Raw genomic sequence first — 10,079 nt, 5'->3', positions numbered from 1 at the left:
AATCAACCCCTCCGTATTTGAGTGATCAACGGTAAATGTATAAAATTATCAACCTGGTGCAGGCTATTGAGGGAAAGTTCTGCATGCATGCACAAATAGACGAATATGCTGATGTCAGCGGAATCTTTTCCAAATTTGAAAAATCAAAATGTTTTAACTTTCAAACGACAACTCCAAATTAAGATTCGCTTTCACCAATAAATCCGTCTCGACGAGATCTTCAAAACTAGCACCCATGTTGATATGTTTCGAGAAACTTTTTTTCGGGCTAAAAGTTATCAACCCTCTCTATCTGAATAATCAACCCCTCCGTACTTGAGTGATCAACGGTAAATGTATAAAATTATCAACCCCAAAGTTAATTTTATTTGAAACAGTTTAGCGATTTTTTTAGTTTAGAAGCTATCAACCCGGTGTCCTGTTATTTATCAACAGTAAATATAAATAACTACCAACCCTAAAAATCTAATTTTATTTCGAATATTTTGGTGACTCTTTTTAGTTTACAAGTTATCAACCCGGTGCCCCGTTATTTATCAATGGTAATTACAAATAACTACCAACCCTAAAAAGTATTCCATTTAGAATATTTTAGCGAACATTTTTTTATTTTACAAGCTATCAACCTGGTGCCTCGTTATTTATCAACGGTAAATATAAATAAATAATAACCCTAAAAAGTATTTTATTTAGATTATTTTAGCGACTCTCTTTTAGTTTACAAGCTATTAACCCGGTGCCCCGCTATTTATCAATGGTAAATATAAAATAAAAATCAACCCTAAAATTTTAGTTTAATTTAAAATATGTAGTGGCTCTTTTTTTGTTTACAAGTTATCAACCCGGTGTCCCGTTATTTATCAACGGTAAATATAAATACCTAGCAACCCTAAAAAGTAGATTTCATTTAAAAATATTTTAGCAACTTTTGTTAGCTTACAACTTAAAACAGTACTTAATTTGAGTAGCAAGTGATAGTTCATTTGAGTTGCAAGTGGATCTTCCCACCCGTTATTTCCCCCCTTAAAAACCACTGGCCCGAAAAAAGGAATTGCAAAAGGACCCCATTAAATATGAATTACCGTACGAAAATAAAACCCAAAAGGGAATTGCAAAAAGAGAATTGAGAGTCTGCCTCGTGCTGAAGAAAAAGAGTGAGATGCTATGTGTATGCATGCAACAACTTATGAAAGAGTGCTGAAAAGTTGACTAATTAAATGCAAATCCATGAGATGCTCTGTGCATGTGCATGCATGCAGTGTGAACGCTCTTGGCTGCATGTAACTTGCAAAGTAGTAATGCAAGCTGTTAGTGTGAACACGTGTGAACGCAATTAAAACACTACGTGATAAAAAGGGAATTGAGTCGCGCTTTCGCGCGAGCGCTCCGCGCAGACAGAAACCGATCGCTCGAGCGAGCGATTGCCAGGGAGGGGATTCGCTCTATACGCGTCGTGGTGCGAGCAGTTTTGGAACCGATTAGGCGGCGATCGGAAACAACTCTGAATTGGAGTCAGGTCAAACACGCTGGATAGTGTGCTTCTCGGGTGCGCGTGACGGGCGGTAAACGGACTCCTCCACGAAGCGGGCAGAACCAAACCTACTAAGCAGTCGATTCGGTTTATTTTACGTACGAAGACGTTCGTTACCCGTTTTTTTGACAGACAAAAATTTGTTCCAGTTTTTTTACCTAGCAACACCACCGAGTAGTAGAGATTATTAGGTATAGGTGTAGACTAGCACACATACCGGTGCGTTGCAACGGGGTCTTTTTATCGCAGAAAAGAACGATGCAACTCAAAATTTCTCCGAAAGTCGATCAACCAGCCTAAACCTATCCCCACCTTGTTTATTTTTTTTTTATCTTCATATTCGATCTACCGTGTTATTCTTAATTTCTAATTTGTTCCATCAAAAAATCAGTGTTTGCAATACGTGAATTTAAATGAAGCTATTAATTAATTAGTGCTTGAATAGAAATTTTCATATTTTTTAATGCTTGTGACTCCTTGAGCTTCTTGGCTTTGCCCAGCAATCACTCCAAGTATACATGAACAAAGATAATTAAAAAGTACAATAACGAAGGAGTGAATGAGAGTAGTATACCTCTTGGAAGGTACCGATCGCTCAGACTAATTGATTGTGCACACTCAAACAGAAAATCAGGGTATTGCATCAAAATTTGTAAAGCAACCGCCTATCAATAAAGCCTCTTTTGCACGGACATGAGCAGTACATTTCGCATGACTCTCAAGCTGTTCATTTTCATCCAGGGATTCATGAACGATTGATTATACCCTATATTCATAAGCAAAGTATAATCAGGGTGGCCGCTGAAAAACGTGTGTAATGTGTTTTTTCCTAGCCTGATTCAGATGCGGTGAAGGCGCTCATGGTGCCATGATGCTGAAAACAGCGACGGTCGCCATGTTGCTACGGTGCTCGTCGGTTTCCGCCTTGCTGGGGAGCAGCTGGCCGAAGTTTGTCAGAGTTTCCAAGTATGACTCTATGATGTCGAGCCACAAGACCTGCACCTCCACGCCACCCCCTAGGCCCTAGCATCGATAGCTGTATGCCTGCATCTGTATCTCAGTTTCATCCATCCAATTTCAGGAAGAGGCCATCTAGAATTCTGGATACAGAAACCTGCACATCGCCCTGATCATGTCCCGAAATCTCAAGTGAACGAACAAATTCATCACCAAACACCTGGGATCTGTGTGGGTTGGTATTGGATTAGTCAGCAGGTAGCATCAAACAAGCTGAATTCCAGCGTGTGGAGCCACAATCGAAGACCTGATGAAAAATTCCCAGCAGTATAAAATTGCGCATACACCAAAAGCAGCGACCAATTCGGTGGCCGCGGCATCCGCCACCGGCCGTGCTGGAAGGCTGCTCCTTACGCGTGTTCTATCCCGCGAAGATCTGGCGCATAGTTGGTCATGATTCCCGTGAGCGCTGCCGCCGGTCACAACAACACACGCCTAGAACAGGCCCGCAGTTCAAATTGTGCACCATCACCGCTCGTTCCTGGAAGACAGCGGCAGCTCACGCGTGCTCCGAGGAGACTGAGACGACGCAAACGACTTCGGCCAAAGTGCTCGATTCCTTAGGTGGGAACAATCATCAGTTCGTCACGGCGGAGAGGACGTGTTTGGCGAAGTGGCGGAGGTCGTTGGCAACTCCAGCTACAGCCTCGATGACGGCCTCGACAACAGCGGCTAGGGCTAATGGAGACAGTTCTCGTGGAAGGGGAATCACACAGGATCCTTTCCTTTTTATCTCGAAACGCGTTTGTTGCCCCGTTGAATTAGGAATTAGTTTCCTTTCACCTCACGTCCCGTTTACTTCGCTGCGAGGGTCTGTCTGTGACACAGACGCAGGCTCGGTTCATGGACAGAAAAGAAACCTTTATTCACTCAGGCGATGTCAGTTTTCGTAATTTTCACTGCAAAATAAGGGCAAAGAAAAAACGATGAAAATTTTGGGGAGAAACCTTATTTCCTTTATTAGTAGGTACTAGGAAAAATACCCGACAATTAAATTTTATTATAGTTGGCATTAAACCAGGATCTCCTATGAAAATTTCCATGATATGTTGGTTTAGAAGAGAAAAAATATAAAATGAAAAGAGACCCAGTGTTACCTCTTTGTCCCGAAAGTAGCCGGCGATCTAAAATCCATGAAAAAAATCTAAAATCCAAGACTAATATTCTCCCTATCGCCTCTTTTTCCAACTGGAGAAAAAATATTAGGTCCCAAGGTTGGTGGTCGTCGGACGCGTTTAGCTGAGCGATGGCGCGTAGCTACTCTTCATGTCGCCAATAGCCAGCTCCACTGATCTCTAACCGCGCGATCTCCTCCTATGGTCGCTCAACACGTTGTAGTTCCTGATGGTCACATCTAACATGTCGATAGAGACCTTCACTACGACAATTTGGAGTAATTTTCAATGAAATCTGTAGAGTCCTAGTCGAGGCTAGTGGGCATGCCTTGAGGTATATTAGATATAGATTTATATACTCTACTATTTTGGTATTGTTTGTATGCCACTGCAACTAAAATTAAGTAGATTTGTTAAAATTTGCACATCAATTAAACTTAGAAGTAAAAAATTAAAAAAATTAGAATTGCTAAAATTTGCACATCTATTAAACTTAGAAGTAAAAAATAAAAAAATAGATTTGAAAAAAAAATAGATTTGCTAAATTTTTTTTTTGCAAACATATAAACAATAGCAGGTAGCTACCTTTCTTTGGTCAACATTTATCCCGAACACATCATCTATACCTAATAATAAAAGTAAAAGAGCTTCTTGTTGGTCCATTTTTTATTAGCCCTAAAGTTGGCCAAAATTACACTTAGTGCCACCCTTAAGTTAGATACCGCTTCATCCTTATAATTGTCCGTCTCGTAAAAAAATATAATTAAAGTAGGCCGCCGCGCGCAGAGGTATCCCAGTTTTCCCTGCTCGATTTCCCCGACCCGCATAGCGCCGGCCGGCACGTCCACAGCCGCGAGCACTTCTTTCATCATCCTGCCTTGTTTGAGGCTTCTCCTCTCGCGGATCCGGTGCGGTTAAGCATCCCAGATTACGCGCTCAGGTCGTCCCGCACCTTGCACCGGGTTACATGTACCTTCCTCTGGTCCGTCGACGACCTCGTGTGGAGGAGCAGGCGGCGGCGGCCGCCGGTGAGGCCACGCAGAAGGAGGTGGGAGAGCAGCCGCGCGCGGCGCCTTCTGCACAGGAGGTAGGATCCAAAGTTGGGCCGAGCTAATGGTTGGATATGTTTGTAAGAAAAAAACACCGAAGTCTCCCATGTTCCCCATCGTCCTCCGTCTACCGGGCCTTTCGTCGTCGCCACTGAAAGATTCGTCCTGAAATCCGTAGAAACTTCTCCAACGAACCCCAAATCTCCGTGATTCACTTGCTCTGCAGAATTTTTTTCTTGATGAAATTCTATGGATTTGAATCGCTCGATTAGGCGGAATTTCTGTGGAGATTTTTATCTGGTTTGTCATTCCTCCGGGCGGAGTTGAGAGACGAGCGCGGCACAGGGTGGCACCCTAGACGTCCTCCCGCGCATGGTCTCCGGCGCGGTCGATGTAACCATCAAGCTCCGGGAAGAGCGCCGCTCCAGCCCCTAAGCTCCAACACACTAGTGGAGAAGAGGCTTTTGGTACCAAGTAAATGTCCCAGTGCAGAACCAAACCGGGACCAATGGGGGCATTGGTCCCGGTTCGTTTTGCCCAGGGCGACCCCACTAGCTCAGAGCTTGTCCGGTAGTGGCCTTTGGACCCGGTTTGTAATACAAACCGGGACTAAAGGATCCACGGCAGGGCGCGGTGATGTCTACGGGTGCTTCTATTCTTGTAGACAGTGTTGGGCCTCCAAGAGCAGAGGTTTGTAGAACAACAGCAAGTTTCCCTTAAGTGGATCACCCAAGGTTTATCGAACTCAGGGAGGAAGAGGACAAAGATATCCCTCTCAAGCAACCCTGCAACCACAAAGCAAGAAGTCTCTTGTGTCCCCAACACACCTAATAGGTGCACTAGTTCGGCGAAGAGATAGTGAAATACAGGTGATATGAATAAGTATGAGCAATAGCAATGGCACCAGAAAAGTGCTTTGCTGTCCAGGACTGGCGTGTGGTTGATGGTGGTAATATTGCAGGCAGTATAAATGCAGTAAAACAGTAAACAAGCAGCGATAGCAGTATTTAGGAACAAGGCCTAGGGATCATACTTTCACTAGTGGACACTCTCAACATTGATCACATAACATAATAAATAGATAGATGCTAGACTCTACACCCTCTTGTTGGATGATGAACACCACTAACTGTGTAGGATTACACGAACCCTCAATGCCGGAGTTAACAAGCTCCACAATATTCAATGTTCATATTTAAATAACCTTAGAGTGCATAACAGATCAACATAACCAAACCAAGTACTAACATAGCATGCACACTGTCACCTTCACACTACGAAAGGAGGAATAGATCACATCAATACTATCATAGCAATAGTTAACTTCATAATCTACAAGAGATCACAATCATAGCCTACGCCAAGTACTACACGATGCACACACTGTCACCATTACACCGTGCAGGAGGAATAAACTACTTTAATAACATCACTAGAGTAGCACACAGATAATTTGTGATACAAAACACATTGCAATCATAAAGGGATATAAATAAGCACTTCACTATGCCATTCATAACAGTGAATAAGTATTCTGTGAAATATAGCCTAAGAGACCCACACTCACTAGTAGGAAAACCCTTATAGGCGAAGCTTAGTTCTGTGGCGCACCGTTTTGAGTGCGCCACAGAAAGTTATTTTGTGGCGCACAAAGCTCGGTGCGCCACAGAAATAGCTTAATTTTGTGGCGCACTACTAAACCGTGCGCCACAAAAACTTGGTGGGCCCCACACCCTGTCACCCCCAATCATTGGTTTTACAATTTCTATGGCGCACAAACCTCGGTGCGCCACAGAAATTACTTCTTCTGTGGCGCACGACAACAGTGCGCCACAAAAATAAGTTATTCTGTGGCGCACTGTTTTGTGTGCGCCACAGAAATAAGTTATTCTGTGGCGCACTGCGCTCGGTGCGCCACAGAAATAAGCTATTCTGTGGCGCACTGTGGTTGGTGCGCCACAGAATTAGCGAACCAGATCTACAAAAGTGAGCCAACCTCCCACCTACCACACTACACAAGCCATTCTTCTTCCTCCATCTAGCTCGTCCCCCCCTTCTCTCTCATACCATTTTGACTCCACTTTTCACTTGCTTGGGTATTTATTGCACTTACTTTGGTTGATACTTAATTGGAGTTGAGGAGAAGGCTCTCCATACTCTCTCCTCCTCTCGAAGTCATCGATCGCGGTCTCGTCTCGGTATCGAATCTAGAAGGTGAGTAGTTGGAGGAGACATACATATGCTTGGAGGAGACATGCATATGCTTGTAGATCTTGTGTGGCCGTCGTGTGTATGGATGCTTGTTGCAGGTGAAGCGCTTGTGTGTGTGCCGGTGTGGTGCATGGATGTTTGCCGAAATGTTGATTCATTTCCGTTTCGGCAAGTTTTGCACTACCCATATGTCCTACTTTGAGGAGAGGTCATGCCGAATTTTTCCACTCCATGTAATACCTTGAGGAGAGGTACGGCCCATGCATGTGTGTGCATTTGGTGCGGTTCTAATTTCCTGTTCTATGTATACCATTTGCAGGCAAGCATGGTCCTCTCGATGAGTTCCGCTCGAATCTCTAGATACAAGATAGACGCGAAGGAGGACATGATTCGGAACAATAGGCGCCAGATAAGATGTCCGTGTCGATCATGAAAACTCGAGCGCTGGATCAACCCTGATTCCGGACAACTGGAGGAGCACCTGCTGAGGCGCGGTTTCATGCAAGACAACCAGGCGCGGCCGGCCCCATCAAATGGTGCGCAAGAAGACCATGTCGAGCGAGATGACTATCATCATGAAGAAGACTATCATCATGCCGACGGGGACTATCATCATGAAGAAGAAGTCGATGGAGAAGATCATCATGAAGAAGAAGATGCCGGCGGAGAACATCATCATGATGAAGAAGAAGATTCCGGCGCGACCCCGCTAATTTCGGCCTTGCGGGACTCTCATGTTCAAGATCTTCTCCTCCAGGAGACGAGCAACGATAGAGTTGCAGCTAGAGAGAGAGCCAAGCTGTCGCAAATGGAGAAAGACGGGATGACTCCGATCTTTCCTGGGTGTCGTCCGCAGGATACGCGCTTGCATGTAACGCTTGATTACCTGCAGATGAAGACGCAGAACAAGTGGACCGATTCCAGCTTCAGCAAGAGCTTAAAATTCTGGCACGATCGTCTCCCGGAGGGGAACACATTGCCAAGTAGTACCGAGGAGGCCAAGAAAGTCGTGTGTCCCCTTGACCTACCGCACGAAAAATACCACGCCTGCATTAATGATTGTGTGATTTATAGGTGCGAGTACAAGGACAGAACCACATGTCCGGTGTGTGGCCACGGACGGTACAAGGTTGGGAACAAGAAGGTACCTCGAAAGGTGGTATGGTACTTTCCTATCACTCCCCGTCTGCAGCGGTATTTCGTGGACCCTAAGGAAGCAAAGCTCATGCAATGGCACGAGGAAAGGCAGAAGCCCGAAGAAGATCCGGAGATGGGCTATATGCTGACACACCCTTCAGACGCTGGACAGTGGCAAACATTGGACATCGCCTTCCCTAGGTTCGGGGGCGACGCAAGGAACATCAGGCTGGGTATGAGCACCGATGGACTCAATCCGTTCGGCAACCAGAGTAGCACGCATAGCACCTGGCCTGTGTTTGTATGGCCTTACAACCTACCCCGTGGCTGTGCACCAAGCAAAGGTACATACACCTGAGTATTCTCATTCAGGGGCCGAAACAACCAGGTGTCGACATGCATTTGTATCTCGGGCTGCTGAAAGAGGAGTTAGACACGTTGTGGAAGACGCCACCCCGTACGTGGGACGCCTACACTAGAACTTATTTTGATATGAGAGCCGCGTTGATCACGACGGTCACGGACTATCCTGGTTACGCATATGTATCTGCCCAGGTGGGCCACGGATTCAACGAGCTGTGTGAAGTGCATGGACGATACCCCGCATCTACAACTACCAAGGGATCCCGGGTCCTCGAAAACAGTCTACCCAGGTGCTCGAAGGTGGCTTCGCTTGGATCACCCGTGGAGAAAACGCGGTGATCTGTTCAATGGTAAAGATGAGCCCGATGGACCCCCACGCCCGAGGAGCGGCGCAGAAATCAATGATCTTCTGAAAAATTGGAAGGAGTGCCCAGCGCCGGGAAAGAAGCGACCGAAGCGAGCCGCTGCTCGGTGTATGGAAAGCGAGGTCTGTTTTCCACGACTTGGAGTACCGGAAGGTCCTCCACACGCCCCACAGCCTCGATGTCATGCACATTACGAAGAACGTTACCGAGAGTCCGCTTGGCACTCTTTGCAACTCGAAAAAGTCCAAGGATGGACCGAAAGCAAGATACGATCTTAAACATTTTGGCATCGTGAAAGATCTTCAAGCCCCGATACCGACGATGATGATGATGATGATGATGATGATCGGACGTAAGGACTCAACTTCTCCGTAAAAGGGCTAAGAAGAATGCGGTGCAGCTTCCCGCTGCCTGCTTCACAACGAGTCCGGAGGAGCTCGAGCAGTTTTTCAGGTGCCTCCTAGGAGTGAAAGTTCCTCACGGTTACTCGGGGAATATAAGCAGATATCTGGACGTAGCGAAGAAGAGGTTCACCGGGATGAAGTCTCACGATTGCCACGTGCTAATGACGCAGATACTTCCCGTTGCGATCCGAGGCATAATGGACGAGCACGTCTGTGATACGCTGTTTGGCCTATGCAACTTTTTTGACGTTATCACCAGGAAGTCGATCGGCGTGAGGCAGCTCAAGATGCTACATGATGAGATCGTGGTGATACTATGTGAGCTCGAGATTTACTTCCCGCCTGCATTCTGTGATATATGCGTCCATCTCCTTCTCCATGTCGTTGAAGACATCAAGCAGCTCGGCCCAACGTTCCTCCACAACATGATGCCTTTCGAAAGGCAGAATGGTGTCATGAAAGGATACGTTCGCAATAGGGCCCGTCCAGACGCAAGCATGGCCAAGGGGTTTCTAACCTACGAGTGCATCTCCTTCTGCCAGAATTATCTAAGCACCGAGGACGACGAGGATCATGTTGGTCTACCCCCCAGGACGCACCTCGGGAGGCTCGCTGGAGTCGGTCACCGCGAGGGCTACCACTCAGTCCATGTCGGCATTGAAAATCGACGCGACGACTTTGACAGGGCTCACCGGGTCGCGCTACAACACTTAAAACTGACCGAACCTTTCGTGCAAGAGCACAAAAGCATGGTCGAGCAGAATTACATCGATATGGGCCGGCCGAGGAAGATGGGAGACCTAACCAAAAAACACAACTCCAGCTTCACGCGTTGGTTCAAGCAAACTCAACTGGTTGAAGCACAGAGAAATACGCCTTCTACCGAA

This window comes from Lolium perenne, chromosome 7, assembly GCF_019359855.2.
Source record: "Lolium perenne isolate Kyuss_39 chromosome 7, Kyuss_2.0, whole genome shotgun sequence".
In the NCBI taxonomy this organism is placed as follows: domain Eukaryota; kingdom Viridiplantae; phylum Streptophyta; class Magnoliopsida; order Poales; family Poaceae; genus Lolium; species Lolium perenne.
This window is presented reverse-complemented; position numbering follows the sequence as displayed.